This window comes from Macaca mulatta, chromosome 10 (assembly GCF_049350105.2).
Source record: "Macaca mulatta isolate MMU2019108-1 chromosome 10, T2T-MMU8v2.0, whole genome shotgun sequence".
NCBI lineage: Eukaryota > Metazoa > Chordata > Mammalia > Primates > Cercopithecidae > Macaca > Macaca mulatta.
Window position 1 is genome coordinate 81926261 of NC_133415.1, and position 18603 is coordinate 81944863.

General features: G+C 48.3%; 1 protein-coding gene across 1 annotated transcript in view; it reads right to left on the bottom strand.

Moving 5' to 3' along the window:
* Positions 1-13596: 13596 nt before the first annotated feature.
* STK35 (serine/threonine kinase 35) overlaps positions 13597-18603 on the bottom strand; it is a 47313-nt gene continuing 42306 nt past the window's right edge. Inside the window, exon 4 of the mRNA XM_015149399.3 lies at positions 13597-18373. The gene's annotated coding sequence lies outside the window, so the exon portion shown is untranslated. The remainder of the gene's footprint in view (positions 18374-18603) is intronic.

The following is an 18603-nucleotide window of genomic DNA, read 5'->3' on the forward strand; positions in this document are numbered from 1 at the left end:
AGACATGAGGGCAGGGGCAGTGGGGAGCAGTGCAGGAGAGTGGACAAGTGCAGGGGCCCCGGGGCAGGCCTGTGTATCCTCGCCATAACACATCAGCTCGGGGCAGGATAGGGGTATGTGGAGACTGGAACGGTGTGAGTGAGGGGAGAGGAGAGTACAGGATGTATGCATGGTGAGGACTCAGACGGATGGACACCACTGCAGGCTTCCAGCCAACAGACCTGAGGGCAAGTCCGGTCCTATCAACGTGCACAGTGTGGCAGCTGCGGGTCTCATCTACAAATAGATCTGGGGATCCCCTACCTCCTGAGGCCATGCTCCCTCCCGTCTGCAGCTTGCCCATCTATTCCTTCCCCATATTTGCTCCCTCCCCTGCAACTCACCTATGCTTTCATTCTGAGCTATGGGCAGGAGGAGATGACCTCCTGCTCCCAGTGGTCCAGGTCTGGCAGGACGGACAGCACCATGGCTGCTGGGAGAAGGAAGATGCTGCCAGGTGGGCAGGAGGGGCCCAGGTACTGGCAATCAAAAGTCAGAGCTGGGAGCAGACTCTTGGAGCTGGAAGGACCCCTCTGGACCAGCCACCGCTACCTTTCCCCTCCAGCTTTTATTTATTTATTTAAATGGTTTCTTGCTCTGTCACCCAGGCTGGAGTGCAGAGGTGCAATCTCAGCTCACTGTAGCCTCCACCTCCTGGGTTCAAGTGATACTCCTGCCTCAGCCTCCTGAGTAGCTGGGATTACAAGGTGTCTGCCACCATGCCCGGCTAATTTTTGTATTATTGTTTTTTTTTTTGTTTTTTTTTTAGCAGAGATGGGGTTTCACCATGTCAGCCAGGCTGGTCTTGAACTCCAGATCTCAAATGATCCGCCTGCCTCGGACTCCCAAAGTGTTGGGATTACAGGCGTGAGCCACCACGCCCAGCCTCCCCTGTAGCTTTTAATTCGAATATTTTTTGTACTACAGAGAAGTTAAAAGAATCATGCAATGAATATCCTTACACCCTTCACCAAGGCTCCCTAGTTAGCATTTTGTCACATTTGTGCTGTTCTTTTGATAGGCAGGTATGTGGCTGGGGTGGAGCAGGGTGGGAGAGAGAGGGAGACATAGCATAAAGCTTCACCCCTAAAAACTTGGGCATGCATTCATGTATCAAGCAGAATACTAAAACAAGGGGCATTCTCCCACACAACAAAAATACTAAATACCAAAATAACCAAAACGTTTCACATTGGCACAAGGCTGTCCTCATACACCTCGTATTCTAGTCCCCCAAATGTCTTGATAATGTCCTTTATAGCAGTTTAACTTTTATTCTTTTCAGTACGGGATTCCATCAAGGATCAGACACTTCCTTTGGTTGTTACATTCCTTTAGGGTCTAATCTAGAATGAATAGTCCCCACTGTACCGTCCTCCCCACCTTTTTTTTTCCTTTAATGACATTGACATTTGTAAAAGAGACAGCCCAGGTGTCTTGTAGAATGTTCCTCAAATTGGGTGTGTCTGATTGTTTCCTTGTGATTAGACCTGGCTAAGCATTCTGGGCACTAAATCTGCAGAGGGGAGGCTGTGTCTCCCATTGTGTTATATAAGGAGGGCCTCCTGCCAGTTTGTCCCATCACTGGTAATGCTAAGGTGTGATCATTTGACTAATGTGTTCCCAATGATATCCCTCCCCCCTCCCCCTCAGGTGAATTCTTATGTCCTTCCCACTTTTTAAAAACAATTTGATTGAAGTATAGTTGACACACAATGAATTGCCCATATTTTAATATACAACTTAATAAGTTTTGACATATGTGTCCACGCATGAAATCATCACCGTATTCCAGGGAGTGAACACACCCGTCACCCCAACGTCTCCTCAGGTATCTTTTTTGTTTTGTTTTGTTTTGAGACAGACTTTCACTCTGTTGCCCAGGCTGGAGTGCAGTGGTGCGATCTCAGCTCACTGCAGCCTCTGCTTCCTGGGTTCAAGTGATTTTCATGCCTCAGCCTCCCTAGTAGCTGGGACTACAGGTGCCCCCCACCACGCCCAGCTAATTTTTGTATTTTTAGTAGAAATGGGATTTCACCATGTTGGTCATGCTGGTCTCAAACTCCTGACCTCAAGTGATCCACACGCCTCAGCCTCCCCAAATGCTGTGATTACAGGAGTGAGCCACCGCCCCCGGCCCTCCTCAGGTATCTTTGTCCCCTGCAGCCCTTCACCATCTTGAAGGAACCACTGACTTGCTTTCAGTTACTATAGATCGGTTTGCATTTTTTAGCGTTTTATATAAATAAAATCCTACTCTTTGTGTCTCGTTCCTTTCCCTCAGCATTGTCACTTTGAGACTCAGCCCTGTTATTGCATGTATGCCTAGTTTTGCTTTGTGTTCTTGAGCAGCATTCGGCTGTGTGGATACACCACAATTCTTTTACCCACGCACTGACATGCGGATGGACAGACGGGTTGTTTCCTGTTTGGGGCTCTTACAAATGAAGATGCACATATCTAAGTCTTTGCACGGACATGGATTTCCTTTTCTTTTGAGTAAGTACCTAGAAGTGGACATGGCTAGATTTTATGGTTAATTTTTAAGAAATTGCTGAAGTGTTTCAAAAGTGGCAATACCATTTTCCATCCTACCAACAGGGCCTAAGAGTTCCAGTTCTTCCTCCTGCTTACCAACATAGGTATGTAGCAAGTAGCACCTCATTGGAGATTTAATTTGATTTTTTTTTTTTTTAAGATGGAATCTTGCTCTGTCGCGCAGGCTGGAGTGCAGCGGCGCTATCTTGGCTCACTGCAACCTCTGCCTCCCGGGTTCCAGCAATTCTCTTGCCTCAGCTTCCTGGATAGCTAGGATTACAGGTGCCTGCCACCACACCCGGCTAATTTTTGTATTTTTAGTAGAGGCGCGGTTTCACCATGTTGGCCAAGGTTGTCTCCAACTCCTGCCCTCAGGTGATCCGCCCACCTTGGCCTCCCACAGTGCTGGGATTGCAGGCATGAGGCACCGTGCCCGGCCTAATTTGATTTTTAAATTTAAATTTAAAATGTTTACAACTTAAATATAAAACAATTAAATTTAAAACTTTTAAATTTAATTTTCCTTGATGGCAAATGATGCTGAGCATCTTTTTATGTGCGATTTGCCATGCTTATGATCTCTGGTGACATGTCTATTCAAATCTTTTGCCAGCTTGCGAGGGGCGTGTTTTATTATTATTCAATTTTGACAGTTCTTTACATTCTTGATACAAATTCTTTATTAAATATACACTATGTAAAGATTTTCTCCCAGTCTGTTTTGTCTGTTTATTCTCTTAACAGTGTCACTTGAAATGCAGAAGTTTTTAGTTTTTTTTTTTTTTTTTTTTTTTTGAGACGGAGTCTCGCTCTGTCGCCCAGGCTGGAGAGCAGTGGCCGGATCTCAGCTCACTGCAAGCTCCGCCTCCCGGGTTCACGCCATTCTCCTGCCTCAGCCTCCCGAATAGCTGGGACTATAGGCGCCCGCCACCTCACCCGGCTAGTTTTTTGTATTTTTTAGTAGAGACGGGGTTTCACCGTGTTAGCCAGGATGGTCTCCATCTCCTGACCTCGTGATCCACCTGCCTTGGCCTCCCAAAGTGCTGAGATTACAGGCTTGAGCCACCGCGCCCGGCCCTTTTTTTTTTTTTTTTTTTTTTTTTTTGAGATGGAGTCTTGCTCTGTCGCCAGGTTGGAGTTCAGTGGCGGGATTTTGGTTCACTGCAACCTCCGCCTCCCAGGTTCAAGCGATTCTCCTGCCTCAGCCTCCTGAGTAGCTGGGACTACAGGCGCGTGCCACTACACCCAGTTGATTTTTGTATTTTTAGTAGAGATGGAGTTTCACCATCTTGTCCAGGATGGTCTTGATCTCTCGACCTCATGATCTGCCTGCCTCAGCCTCTCAAAGTGCTGGCATTACAGGCGTGAGCCACTGCGCCCAGCTGAAATACAGAAGTTTTAAATTTTGATGTGGTTCGATTTATCCATTTGTTCTTTTATTAATTGTGCTTTTGCTGTCATTTAAGAGATATCTGTCAGTGCCATCAGGATTTTCTTCTATGTTTTCTCCTAGAAGTTTTGTCATTTTATATTTAAATCTTCGATCCACTTCGATTTAATTTTTGTATACAGTGTGAGGCATAGATTGAGTTTATTTTTTTAAATACAGTTATCTGGTTGTTCTAGCACCATTTGTTAAAAACGCTAGCCTTTTTCCACAGCATTGCCTTTGTAACTTTGTCAAAACTCAAATGTCTAAATATATGTGGATCTAATTTTGGACTCACTATTCTTGTCTATTGATCTATATGCCTATCTTTATGCCAATACCATGCTGTTCTGATTAATGTAGCTTCATAATACTTCTTCAAATCAGATAGTGTCAGCCCTCTAACTGTTCTTTTTCGGAGTTGTTTTGACCATTTTAGGCCCTTTCATATTTTTATATGAGTTTTAAAATCAGCTTGTCGATTCCTACAAGGAAAGCCTGCTGAGATTTTGATGGGGATTCCAATGGATGTATAGGTGAGTTCAGAGAGAATTGCCATCTTAATGACTTTGAGTCTTCTGGCCCATGAACAAAATATGATTAATTCTTGCTATTCATGGTAGTTATGTTTTGTAAAGTGTCCGTGAACACTGAATTAGCCAATACTGAACCACTGATCCCAGGGGAAGTACAGAGTGCAGTTCCTGTGAGCCTCTGGTTCCAACATTCTCGTCCACTGATAGTACATTACCTTGCTTTGTGTGCATTTCTGTTTAAAGGCACCTTACGTAATAGCTATTTTCTTTTTCTTTTTCCTTCTTTTTTTTTGAGATGGAGTTTTGCTCTTGTCACCCAGGCTGGAGTGCGATGGCATGATCTTAGCTCACTGCAGCCTCCGCCTCCCAGGTTCAAGTGATTCTCCTACCTCAGCCTCCTGAGTAGCTGGGATTACAGGCGTGCACCACCATGCCCAGCTAAGTTTTGTGTTTTCAGTAGAGATGGGGTTTCACCATGTTGGTCAGGCTGGTCTCAAACTCCTGACCTCAGGTGATCCACCCACCTCAGCCTCCCAAAGTGCTGGGATTACAGGCGTGAGTCGCTACTGTTGATTCATCCACATTCAGCTGACACCCAACAGCACCATAATTCACCCCTGAACGGAGCTTTCCTAACACATGTGTCTTCTCCATGAGGCACACTGCAGCCTCCCTGTATGTGGGAACATGAGGCAGCACTTGGGCACTACGCCTAGGGGCTGCTTAACGTCACCAACGAAAAGCATACATGTGAAAAACATGGCACTAAATAGACTGCAGAAAGGAACCAGTTATGAGACCTGAATCAAGAAGGCAGAGAGTTGCCTTGTATGACTTCAGCTGGGAACGTGAGCATCTAGCTACTCACATTTTTACTGCCTGTACATGTCTCTGAGTGACTGCTACAGCACTGTGGTTACTGATTTGGGGGTTACAAATAAATTTTAGTGAGTAGGTGAATTTGCAAATACAAAATAGTGAGGATCAACTTATATCTCCTCATTTATTTAAATTTAATTTTTCCCAGCAATACTTTGTAGACCGCGCAAATCTTTGATTTCTTTTGCCAGATTTATCCATATGTAGTTCATACTTTTTGATGCTATTTTAAATGGGTATTATTTTTTCCATTTCAATTCCTGATTATTTATTGCTAGCATATGGAAATACAATGGACTGTTGTATACTGATCGTGTATCTGGCAACCTTGCTAAATTCACTTAGTTCTAATAGCTTTTTAATAGATTTCATTAGATTTTCAACATAGATGATGATGTCATCTGCAAATAAAAACAGTTTTACTTCTCTTAATCTCATGCCTTTTATTTCTTTATTTCTTGACTGATGGCACTGGCTAGAAATGCTAGTACAATGTTGAATGATAAGGGTGGACATCCTTATTCCTGATGTTAGGGGGAAGGTATTCAGTCTTCTACCATTAGTATGATGTTAGCTGTAGTTTTTTCCTAAATACCCAAGGAAGGACAAACTTAGAAGGAGTTTGGACTTTGATGGAAAAGCTGTAGTTCAGCCACTGGAAAGCAGAGAAGTTTGATGGTGTAGCCAGGCTGGAGCTGGCCTGGAGCTGCTGAGTGAGCAGTAGGCCCTCCAGAGTGTGGTCAAGGAGACAAGGCCTTCAGCAACCACTGTCATGGGCACACAGCATCATGGACATGCAGTGGGAGTCCAGGCACCAGTAGGAGCAAGAAGTCTTTAGACAATCAGGGCTGAACATGAACTTGCTCTGCTGCTGGGCATGTGAGACTCCAGCCACAGTCAACTGTGTGCAGGCCACACGAGGGCTCTGGTTTTACGAGGCCGTAGAAAGGTTACCACTAGACTGAGGCTGCAGGGTCGCAGAGAAATTGTGTTCTGGGCCTAAGGCTAAGATAAGAATCCACTGCAGACCCCTCCCCCTTCCACTCCCCTTCCCCCATGCAGGATATTGTAGGGAGTCTTTTCCTCCTGCATTGTCCTTACAGTGTCCTCCTAGTGAGGGCTGTAAACCACGCATAGTGGAATTCTGTTGCTTACCATGCAACATATATTGAAGGAGATCTTGGAACTGACGCAGATGGGCAGATCTTACTATTTTAACTGTTCTCCAAAGCTGACTGGGGAGTGGGTGTGAGTCTCAAAGGACAGTTCAGGGAAGCGAGTTGGGGCCCTGAGAGCAGAAAACTGGCTGGGTTCTGGGGTGTAGGCAACTGGCTCAGCTCGGCAGGCATCCATGGCTAATCATCTTTTGTTCCCAGATTACTGCTCATTTGATGACCCAGGAAAATACAGTACTATTTTTCTGTGCTGGAATTGGGTGTCCTCCTCTCCCAGGCCCCATCCACAGGTCAGGCTTTGCTGCCTGTCCAGGATTATGCAACACAGACGTCCACATGCTACCTCCCACCACCAGAGCTGGGACCAGACCCACCTCTCTTAGCCCCTTAGATCCCTCTTGCCTGGAACAAAAGTTCTCAAGGTATGTCCTCAATATATCCCACACTTGCCTCCACAACTCTGCGAAGTCTCTTTCAGTATTGTCATCTGGTGCATGGAGTTTTGCACATAGCAGAGGCTCAGGAAACATTTGTGTGATTATCTGTGAATCCCCAGTACCTAGCAAAGTACATGCTCAGTGAATACTTAAGGCAGGCAGGATGAAAGCAAAGCTTTGTACAAGCAAAGCAAGCTGCTCCACGGACCCATGGAGCAGCTGCACGGGTCCATTGAAGGAATCAGAGCCTTCTCCCTCCAAGTATTCAAAGCCCTTTATTTGCATTAATGCATTTCACCCTGAGAATAATCCTGTGATGGCATTCTTACCATCTTCCTCACCTTAGAGATGAAGACAACAAAACCCACAGAAGTTACATCCATTTCTAAGGATCAGACAGAAAGTGGCCACCATGGGGCTGTGACCCAGGCTCTGTATTTCAGATCCCACCCTCTTCATCACAAGATACTGCCTCTTCCCACATCTCTTCCATATTCCCAGCCTTAGAAGACAGCTGACACATAGATGCCATGCATGTTTACTGAATAAATGGTACACCAACAGACACGGCTAGGCCGTTTTCTTGTCTTTGCCTAGGTCTGCAGAGCTAATATTAAGAATGACAATACCTAGCCGTTATTGGAATGAGCCAGGGGCACACTCCGTGTGGCAGAGCGGCTAGTTGCCTACTGCAATGTCCAGTCTCCCCTTGGCCTTCGTGACAGGACCATTGTCCCTGTTTCCCGGCCTCCTTGGCCTCAGATGTGGCCATGTGAGCAAGTTCTAGCCCACGAGATATAAGTGGAAGTTTGGTGTGTGTCTTCAGGAAAGTTACTTAAAAAGAGAGGCAAGTTCTCTTCCTCTCTCCCTTTCTGCTGCTATTTGGGATGAGGATGAAATGCCTGAAGCTCCAGCAGCCATCCTGGCCCAGGAGGTGACCTTGAAGATAGAAGCCACTTGCTGAAGACCAGGAGATGGGATCCAGCATGGATTGCCACCGTTTCATGTGAGAGAGAAACCAAGCTCTAGCTTTCTCTGTGGCTTCTGTTTAGGGTCTCCTGTTTGTCCAGTGGTACCTAATCCTCAGACACAGGTGAAGTTTCCTGTTGTTTTATCTTACTTTATTTTAGAGACACAAATAAAATATCTTGCTCTGGCACCCAGGCTGGAGTACAGTGGTGTGAACATGGCTCACTACAGCCTCAATCTCCCAAGCTCAAGGGATCCTCCTGCCTCAGGCTCCCAAGCAGCTAGGATGACAGGCTCATGCCACCCTGCCTGGCTAATTTTTTTATTTTTTGTAGAGACGAGTCCACCCTATGTTGCCCAGGCTGGTCTTGAACTCTTAGGCTCAATGATCCTCCTGCCTTGGCCTCCCAAAGTGTTGGGATTACAGGCATGAGCCACCAACCCTGGCCCAGGTACAGTCATTATCCTCATTTTGCATATAAGGAAACTGAATCCTAAGTAGAGCAACTTGATTTGAAGCCAGGCAGTCTCATGGTAGAGCCTGAGTACAGAACCACTAAACTACAGGTGCCTCCTGGAAGAAGGCTAATTGCACGTATTAGGCACTGGGTAAACACTAGTTGGAGGGTAGCTGGGGTCTGCCAATGTGGGAACTAGGAATGCAGGGGTTTTGGCAGTGTCTGTGGTCTGCTGGCTGGGGGAACTGCACGCTGTGTTCTTACCACATTCAAGTGGTTGATGCCTGGGCCCTACAGCATTTTGGCAGGGCACTCACTGTGGTTATTAAATTCTTCATATTCTGGTCTGTCCTTAAGGAACCAGTAGACCAAGCAAAGGCAAGTTTTGGACGCTTCTACAGGAGGAAAATGATTCTAGCCCCATGTGAAACAGGATGGGGCAGCTACGGTCCTCTGAAAGGGAATTAGGATTTTAGAGCTGCAAAGGTGATCTTAGTATCTCCCAAAGTGGGCTCTGAAGCATTTCCCCCAAAACACCAGAATTAGAAGATGTTAATAGGTGTTCAATGTAGAAGCATCATGGATCCAAGAAGTTTGAGAAACCGGATTATTGCAGAGCTTCTCAGAGCGGTCAGCATACATTGGCACCTTCTAGGAAGGGAAGGAAATACACAGTATTCCTTAACATCATTTGAAGTTGGAGCCCTTCTATTTGAGAAGCACTTCACAGGATGTCTTTCTGGTTTTTAAAAAATACTAACGATAATATTTATGAATAATTTACTGCATGCCAAGTATTGTGTTATGTAGTATATATGCACTATCTCATTCATTCTCAGAAAAATTTATGAAGTGGGTACTTGTATTGCCATTTTATAAATGAGAAAACAGGCTCAGAGAGTAACATGGCCAAGGTCACAAGACTAAGTAGTAACGCAGAGGTCAAACCCCTCTGTCGATTACAGAATCCGCCACGCTGTTAGACTCAGGAGGTAACTTGCCACTTCTGACGCTGTTGGTAGGAGGCCATGATGGATCTGGATTCAGGTATTTTGACTCCTTTTCCAATTACTGTTTTGTACTTTGCTGCTTCTAGGTCACGGATGCGCCAGATGGTGGGTGATGCCCATCTCCCTACACTGTACTTCCCTCCCACACACCCAGAGCTGTGGCCAAGGGACCAGCTGGAGATGAAGCAGAACCTCTGGGCCTGCCCATCACCAACATGCACATGGCCTCTCCTTCCCCCTGTGGACCTGACACGTGGACTAGTCCCTGACCCCAACCCATCTGTCACGGGCCATGCTGTCCAGAAGCCAGCACTCAAGAGCAAGCCCTGGACCACTCTAGGTGTGTGGTTTTCACATTTTTAAATGGTTGAAGACAAACAATAATATTTTGTGACAATTTGGTGAAAACTATGTGAAATCCAAATGTCAGTGCCCATAAATAAAGCTCCACTGGCACACAGCCCTGCTCATTTGTTTACATGGTGTCTATGGCTGCTGTGTGTTAGGACAGCAGAGTTGAGGAGCTGCAGCAGGGGCCCTATGGCCTGCAAAGCCTAAAATATTTGCTTTTTGACCCTTCACAGAAAATGTTCGCTGACCTCTGTTTCCAGATGAAAAAAATCAAAGCCCAATAATACCATCATTCACATCTGGTGATTTCCTTCTCAAGTAGCTGGTTTCATTCCTAATCAGGGGTTGGCGGGAATGAAGTGGACTGTGACTAAGCCTCAGGAAAGAAGAGAATTTGCAGGCCAGGCACAGGGTGTGGGCCAGGGCTCAGGAGGCCTGGATTCCTGTCCTGGCACAGCCCTCTACGCTGCAGGCACCCGAGGAAGTTTCTTCTACTGGGGTTGTGAACTAGCATGCTCTGATATGATATGCAAGCAATAAATACATACTACACATTTACTATGTGCCTTCTCAGGCACTGCTTAAGCGTATCTGTATTTATCTATCCATCTATCTATCTCACATACATACACACAGATTTATATACACACTTGTGTATATATACAATATATAAATCTTTCTGCTAGTGATAAGTGCTATAAATAAAAATAAAGCATGCTAAAGAGGTGGTGATGGTAAGGTGTTTCTTTATAAGGGTGCCAGGAAGGCTCTCTCAGGTGAAATGAGCAGAGACCTGTATCAGGCAATGAAGAAAGAACGCATTCCAGGTAGCAGAAACAGCTGGTGCGAAGGCCCTGAGATGGAAGTGTCCTGTGTGCTTAAGCAATAAGGTCAAGATGGCTTGGAGGCAGAGCCTGAGGGGGTACTGGGTAGGAAATGGATCTGGGAGGCCACGGAGTGGGGAGGGTCTGGAGAATATCTTAGGCATAATAGGAGCCTACAGTGTCCTGTGCCACAGCATGATCTGTTCTGATGATTTAAAATGAAATCTGTTAGTTAGAGACTGGATTGAGGGGTGGAGCTCAATGCCTCAGAAACTATTTTGGTATCTCAGGGTGAGATATCACGAGGTAAAGACTCCCTGGGAGGCCAGCAGACCCTGCAGCTCTCCAAGTTGAAAGGCTCGAAGAGGGTGAGGGCGCCATGCCCACCACGCCTCAGAACAATGGGTGGTGAGCAGTCTGTCTGGGGGCACTGCAGGCTGAGGGGCTGTGGCATGGCCTGGAGAGGGGCAGGCTTAGGTCAGGCAACAGGGTGGACTGAGTGTGGCCCTTTAGACCTCGTCTCTTCCAGAAGTCTCCCCGAGGGTCCTTGGGTTGCAATGGAGCCTTCTCCATGCTCCACAGCCCCTGGAGCTTCCCTCTCTGTTATACCCGGCATATGAGGATGTACCCGTCTTCTGACTCCCCTTCCGTGGGCCACGAGCTCCTTGCTGGCAAGGCCTGTCTGACTCAGAAGCACTGAGTAGGTGGCTGGGAGTGGGTATTAATCCAACAACTAAGGCAGAGGCTGGAGCTGGAAGGACAGCCAGCAGCGGCTTAGGAGGGGATCAGTGAGGGCCTGGATGTCTAGCTTCTTCCACTGGAACGGACACTGGCCTGGTTCTGTATTCCAGATCCTTCCCTCCAGGGTCTGGGTGACACACTCAGACCCTATATTACAGTGATACATCCCACATTCCTCACCATTCATCTTTGAACCCTGCCCTAACTCCGTAGGACACAGGGAAAGGAGATGCTCACTGAAGGAGTGCCCGCCAAGCATTTTGCAGGAAAAACCTTTAGTCCTGAGAAGTGGGTATTTACTACTTTGTAAACGAGAAAATAGTCAGAAAGGTGATCTGCCTCAAAGACCCAGTAAAGAGCAGAGCCAGTTGTGTTCTTTTAACCCTCCTAGGCACAGGTTATGCCCCCAGCAGTGTCTGGGTCAAGAGTCTAAACCATCTACTGTCCATTCTCCCCTTATCCGTTATCAACCCGTAGTACAATGGCATAGACCTAGCCTATAACAACTTGTGACCACTTTATATCCACTCAATTGACTATAATAAAAAAGACAATATAGCAAAAATGTGGGGCAACAGGAACCCTAGTGCATTGCTGGTGGGGATGGACAATGGTGCAGACTTGGGAAAAGCCTGGCAGGTCCCCAAAAAACTAAACAGTGACTATATGACCCAGTAATTCCACTGCTTGGCATATATCCAAGGAAATTAAAAACATGGAGGGACTAGGAAGTGACTGCTAGTGGGCATGGGTTTTTTTTTTTTTTGAGATGTTCTGGAATTAGCTAGTGCAATGGCTGCCCAACTCTGTACATGTACTAAAAACCACTGAATTGTACTCTCTAAAAGATGAATTCTCTCAGTAAATCTGTTAATAAGAAAACAAATTTGTGGGCTGTCCTTCAAGTTTCAGGTTATCCCCCAGGCTAAGGACAGAAGTATCCTTTTCTAGAAACCCCATCCCCAGCAGCCACTGGACACCAACTCTTGGGCCCGGAATGTAGTTTATTCACTCGCAGATTAGGCAAGCCAGTCTTATCTCTTCCTCTAACTCACACATTCGTAAGTCCTGACTCCATCCTCCTGCAGTTTTATTTTTCCTGGGTTCCCCAGGTCTCCCTGGGAGAGCCCCTGAATGACGGGCTCCACAGCAAACATTAACCCTCACCAGACTGGGAAGCCTCACCAAGGCTGCACGATGCCAGGAGTCGGGGCTCAGCGCTCAGCAGACTCCGGGAGAATCCCAAACCTATCTCTGGGAAAATCAAAAAACCATTTGAGTGCCTACTATGTGCTGGGCCTAATATTAGGTTCTCGTTTAGCCTGCAACTTGTCTGAAGGTAGCTGTCATCACCCCCACTGTCGTTGAGGAAGTAGATGTTCAGCAAGGCTCAGTTATCTGTCCTGGCTGGCAAGTGGCAGGAGCTCTTCCCTCAGCCCACCTGGCACTCACCCAGCAGTCTTGACTTCTCTGGGTTTTAGTTTTCTTATGCATAGAGGAGCACACATCACACCTACCATGCAGTACGATGGTCGTAAAAACATCTGGCTTTTCATAGGTTCCAGTCCCTGGTTCTCATGGAATGTGGCTTTTGTTGGCCCAGGCAGAAAGGGAGATGGGCTATGTGTTTTTTTTCCCATTCCCAACCCAACCAGGATGGCATGGCTTGATTAGACCCCTTTGATTTTTGGACATGGATGCTACCAACGTCAGGGTACTGAGCTGACCTCTGACCTTTGATGGAACTGACTTCTCTGCTAAGCTTTTCCAAAACTTGATCCTTACACCCTTGTTGCTGTGGTATGGAGGCCCACCCATTTTAGCTCTTTGTTAAAACTCTCTCAAAGGTAGAACTTGCAGAACCACAGGGCTAGGGGTTGAGCGGGCTTCTGAGATGTCTGGAGGTGGGGCCCACAATGTTTACTTAGGCCCTGGACCCCCTGGAAGGGCAGACCAGGTTTGGTTTGGATCCAGGATCCCCCAGTCGCAGCTGCACGATTTTAGACAGCTTCCTGCCCTTCTAAGTGCTGGTTTCTCAGGTGTAGAATGGGAAGGCCAGTCAAAAGCCACCAGGCAGCTTCCTCAAGCACGGGGACATGGAAGCGGCCAAGGATCCTTCTCCCCCGCCACCCACCAGCTGAGATGGGGGGCTGCAACATGGGCTGGCCTCGCCACCCTCCCAAACAGGGGCAACAAACCACGAAACACTCTTTTTCAAATCACATATGGCTTCTTTGACCCCATCAAATAACTTTATTCACACAAACGTCCCTTAATTTACAAAGCCTCAGTCATTCATACACATTAGGGGATCCACAGTGTTCAAGGAACTTAAATATAATGTATCATACCAACCCAAGTAAACCAAGTACAAAAAATATTCATATAAAGTTGTTCACACGTAGGTCCTAGATTACCAGCTTCTGTGCAAAAAAAGGAAATGAAGAAAAATAGATTTATTAACTAGTATTTGAAACTAACTTTGTGCCTGGCTTAAAACCTCCCTCACACTCGTCTGTCCCACACAAATATTTAAGAAGTCACTGAAATGTACTCCCCGGCTCTGATGAAAAGAAGCCCCTGGCACAAAAGATTCCAGTGCCCCTGAAGAGGCTCCCTTCCTCCTGTGGGCTCTCCTAAAAAAACACCAGGAAGGCCTCCCTGCTGATACTGTCTGTAATCTTAGGGGGCCCTTGGGCAGGCAACGGCAATGGACTCATCTCTTGACGGCTGTAGATGCTAACACTGGCCAATTCAATGTCACACCTACTGGTTACCCTTTGAGGGCATTTCTCCAGACAGAAGCCCCTCGAAGCCTAGGTAGGGCAGGATCCGAGATGCACCTGTGTTGCCTCGAAGGCTGTGCCACAGCCCAGTATGACAGCTTGGCAGAGCCAGTATCTCTGGATTTCTGCCTCCAAAACCCAGTGGCCTGAAGAGCTAAAAAATGTCAGTTTGGCTCTTCCAAGTTTGCCAGGGCTGAGACTCCCAGGAGCTATGTCTGTCTGGGGGCTGCCAGACAGGCCTAGGAGGGAAAACCAGTCAACGGGAGGGATAGTCTGAGACCCACCAAGAGTAAGTGCCACCAGCGCCCCCAGATGTGGGGGGAAGAGGGGCGCACGGGCAGCATGGCGAGTGGGAGCAGCACTTGGTGGGCAGGGCTGGAAAGAGCCATATGGAACCAGGCAAGGGCAGAAAGTTAGGGTCCCTCCTTAGGGGGTGGCAGCCTGACTCCTGCTTTTCTAAGTTTCCAAAAGATACCCCAAGGCTAAAACCCAGACATCCATCCTATTAAGATGTCTTCTAAGAAGGTAAACAGCTAACAGCATAAAAAGAAAATTCCCACAATGCCAGCTCTTTTCCTTCTCTTAGAAAAAGATTCAAGCAAAAATAATCATCTTATTGCTCCAAACACTGGTTTTCTAGGCTAGGAGACAACTGATATGTTAAGGAGCTGAGATCTTGGAGGAAGGGAATGTGGAGGTGGGGAATGTGCAGCGCAAGGGGGCCGTGAGGAAGGCGGGGAGTGGTCCTAGCACCACAGGGTTGGGAGCAGAGGGAGCGGAGGGCGTTCGCCCCTGCCCGGGGCACCTCTGCCCTCATTCACTTAGGGGCCCCCCTGGCAGTGCCACTAAGGAGGCCAGGCCCTGTCCAGAGTCAAATCTCCACCCAGTGTTGGGTGTTTCTCCTCTGACTGTAAACAGGGTGTTTCTTAAGTAAACATTTAATATACTCCCTCAGAAAGGCAGCCACAGGGGCAAACTATGTCCAGGTGGGAGGAAAAAAATTCCCATTCTCCTGACCCAATGCCTCTGGGATGAGACGAGGCTAAGGCCTGCAACCTTAGTCCCCAGTGCCCAGAGAGGGTTCAGACGTGGCCAGTCTCGAATGAACAGACTGAGGCATCCTCCTGGCTAGAGGTAAGAGGCAGAGAGTGTGCACCTGTCCAAAGCACAGTTTTTCTGTCCTGGGCTATAGCTGCAAGTGAGTGCCCTGGTGGTGGTGGGGAGATGCGGACCTGGCTACGGCCCTCAGGAAGAGGGTGTGCGGGGTGAGAGGGTGATCCCTCCCCCGTGGCTCTCTGGGAATGAGAGAGACAGTGAAAGAGCAAGTGACAGAGGACACAGATAGGGAGAAAGAAGCCACGCACTTCCAGCTGAGCCAGGAGGCCTGGTCAGGGGAGGACAATGGAATAAGGCACTACAATCTGTCCTGCTGATTCTTCTGATGGGAAAACCAAGTTGAGATCCCTAACAGCCCAGGTCAAGAGCCCCCTTCCAATGGGCTATCCTTGCTACAGACCCAAGGAGAATGAATGACTGCCGTTTTGAGGTTTGAAAACTCCTAGAACTTGGACAGGTCCTACAAACTTGGCGGTGCTGAGCTGACGCACCAGAGAGCTGCTGACAGCCTGAGACCCAGTGAAGATGCAGGAGTGGGGACGTGACAGCAAGTGGAAGCCGATTCACAAGGGGACAGGGGAGAGTGGCATTGAGAAGACTACAGGTGCTACCTGGGGCTGAGCCGTGGCCAGTTCTCTCACCATGGAGGAGTCTGCTGAGTGCCTGAGGTGGGCAGGTGTTTGAGAAAGCAGGGGAGAGATAAGGAGGAGGGGCAGGCACTTGGGGCTAAAAAGCTGGCCTGCATTTACGCTACGGAAAGAAGTCATGCCACTAAGCAAGAACTGGAAGATGAGGGGGCATGAAGGCTGGTGACCCCTACCAGGCTGCCCACCTGACACCTACAGGGGTGCTGTTTCTTGCTATTCTGATAGCAAGAAAAATAACAAAGGGGAAGCGCGATGGCTCCAAGAACTTACTATTTAGTTAGAGCTACGGGACCTGGGGAGGGAAGAAAAAGAAAATAAGGGGCTCATTAGGCTGGAGCCTCACTAGGGATGTTAGGGCGTGGGCTGCAGCCAGGGACGGGGGTGCTGGGTTTGGGGACTGTTTTTCCCATTTGCTCATGTACAAAGAGACAGCTGCCCCCAAGAGAAGGCAGGGTGGCGGGCAGAGAAGGAACGTGCACTGCAATTAGGGGACGCTGCTGTTCCCATCCTCTCGGCTACAACTCAGTGCACTCAGGAGGCTGCCTGAGAAGTCACAGACAGGAGACAGGCAGTCACAATGGGTTTTGGCCCAGGAAGGGAAGGGCCTGGTTATCACCTGTGGGATCCTGCTGATAGCAGTCAACCTTCCGCTCACAAGGAAGAAAGCTTGGTGTTAAGGGGGTGAGAGAAGGCTGAAAGAATGTGAGCAAACGTTGCTGAGCCTGGCCTCATGCACTGTTCGCTCCCAAATTCTCAGGGCCAAAGGATTGCTATTTAGCAGGTAAAAGCCCCTGCCTTGGTCACATAGAAACGGAAATGCCCTTCAACCATCTCCCCTATCAATCCTATGCTGGTTTAGGTAAAACAAAAAACAAAAACGAACACAAAAGGATTCCCTTCCCCCTCCCCAGAGGCCCTATACTATGTGGCCATAATGGGGTGAAAAGCCTTCGGAGTGGCCAGGCAAATCCAGACAGGGAAAACACAGGAGCATTGCCCCTTCTTGCAGGGGGAGAGCAGATGGGTTCAGAGCAGCAGCCCAGGGGGAGGGAGGCTTCCCCTAGGGAGATGCAAGTGTCGCTGCAGAGTGCAAGGATGGCTGCCGCAGACAGGCATGGGTGGCGGGGCTGAAGCATCACGGCTGGGGAAGCCTGAAGGAGAGCAGCCCACAAATGGGCCCCTAACGCTGCAGGGGGTCTACCCAGTCCCACGACACCTCCCTGCTCTGGCCAGGTCTGCTGTTTTCCCATTGGATACGTCTATACTGAGGGCAGGCACCTAATAGTAAGTCTCCAGGGGTGAGGGAAATGGCGCTTGACATTATGTGTCACTGCATATGACACCACGGACCCCGGCACACAGGGCACGCCCTTCACTGTGAGGACACGACAATGGCAGCCAGTTCAGGACACCCTGTTATCATGGCAAAGTCACAACCAGATCTGAGGGCCTCAGGCCGTCTCTGTGACACATGGACACTACGGAACACATGTGGGAAGATGACAATCCAGGAGGCAGTTAGGTGAGAAGTGCTGACCTCATGGCAGTGACAGATGCCTGCTGAAGACCCAGCTGTGTTCCACACAGTTTGGCACAACAGTTGTTCCCAACAGAAAGGCAGGCTTACAGCGCTGGGATGGCTGCTCCACCGCCAGCAAGTGCGAGATGGTCACCCTCCACCCCTACCTCCCCGTTCCCTGCAACACAGGGCGGAAGAGGAAGGGATCCCACCACTGTAAGTCCTGGTGTGGCCTGGGGCTCCCAATAGCTTAAACAGAACAAAGCCTGGACTTGAGACCTTCTTAGTTCTCCTGGCCAAACCCTGGCCTTCCTCTTCCAGGTGGTTCTTCGCCTCTGATCATCTCCGAGGCCCAAGGGCTGGCCAGGGCCAGCCCACCAAGGAGTCCGGGAGTTCCTGCATCTGGCAGGGAGGCGTGGCCCAGAGGCCTCCTTGTGTCCTCATGCCCCATTCCAGGAGAAACCCCCAGGTTCCCTATGGGGAGGCAGGCCTTCTCTGGGGAAGTGAGGTGTCATAAGTAGAACTGAGAGAAGGATAAAGAAGGAAGACAGAGGGAAAGTGAAGGACAAAACCAAAAATAGCTCCCTAACCCCTTATAAAAAGTACAACTGAAATTTATACATATGCCTTGTCCACACTGAATTTCTTTAAAGAAATTGGTGCCTGTCCACAGCATTGCTTCCTGCTCTTCTGAAGTCTCAATGGTTTAAATTAAAAAAGAAAAAGGAAAGAGGAAAAAAAAAAAAAAAGAAAAAGAAAAAAAGAAAGCAAAACAAAAGAAGCGGGAAAACCCAAACAAAAGCTTCACATTGCCGGAGATCCAGCTGTCGGGAGATCGCCAACCGGCCAAGCCACCACCTGTACCCTCTGCCGTCCTCTGTAGGAGACGTGGTGAGACTGTGGGTCCCGAGGAATCGACCTGGAAGACAGAAAGTGGGTAAGGAGGGGACATTGGTCAGTAGGCCTGGGTACCAACTCCCAACCCAGAGGAACACTGAAGTTGTGTGTGCTGGGCTCTGTGGGGCAGAGCTCTAGATAGATAGGGTAAGTCTAGCTTCACAACCTCCCTGGTCTAGACACACAGGCTTATTTTTCAGATAGGGAAACTGAGGCTCAGGTTAAGTAATTTACCGAAGATCACACTGACTA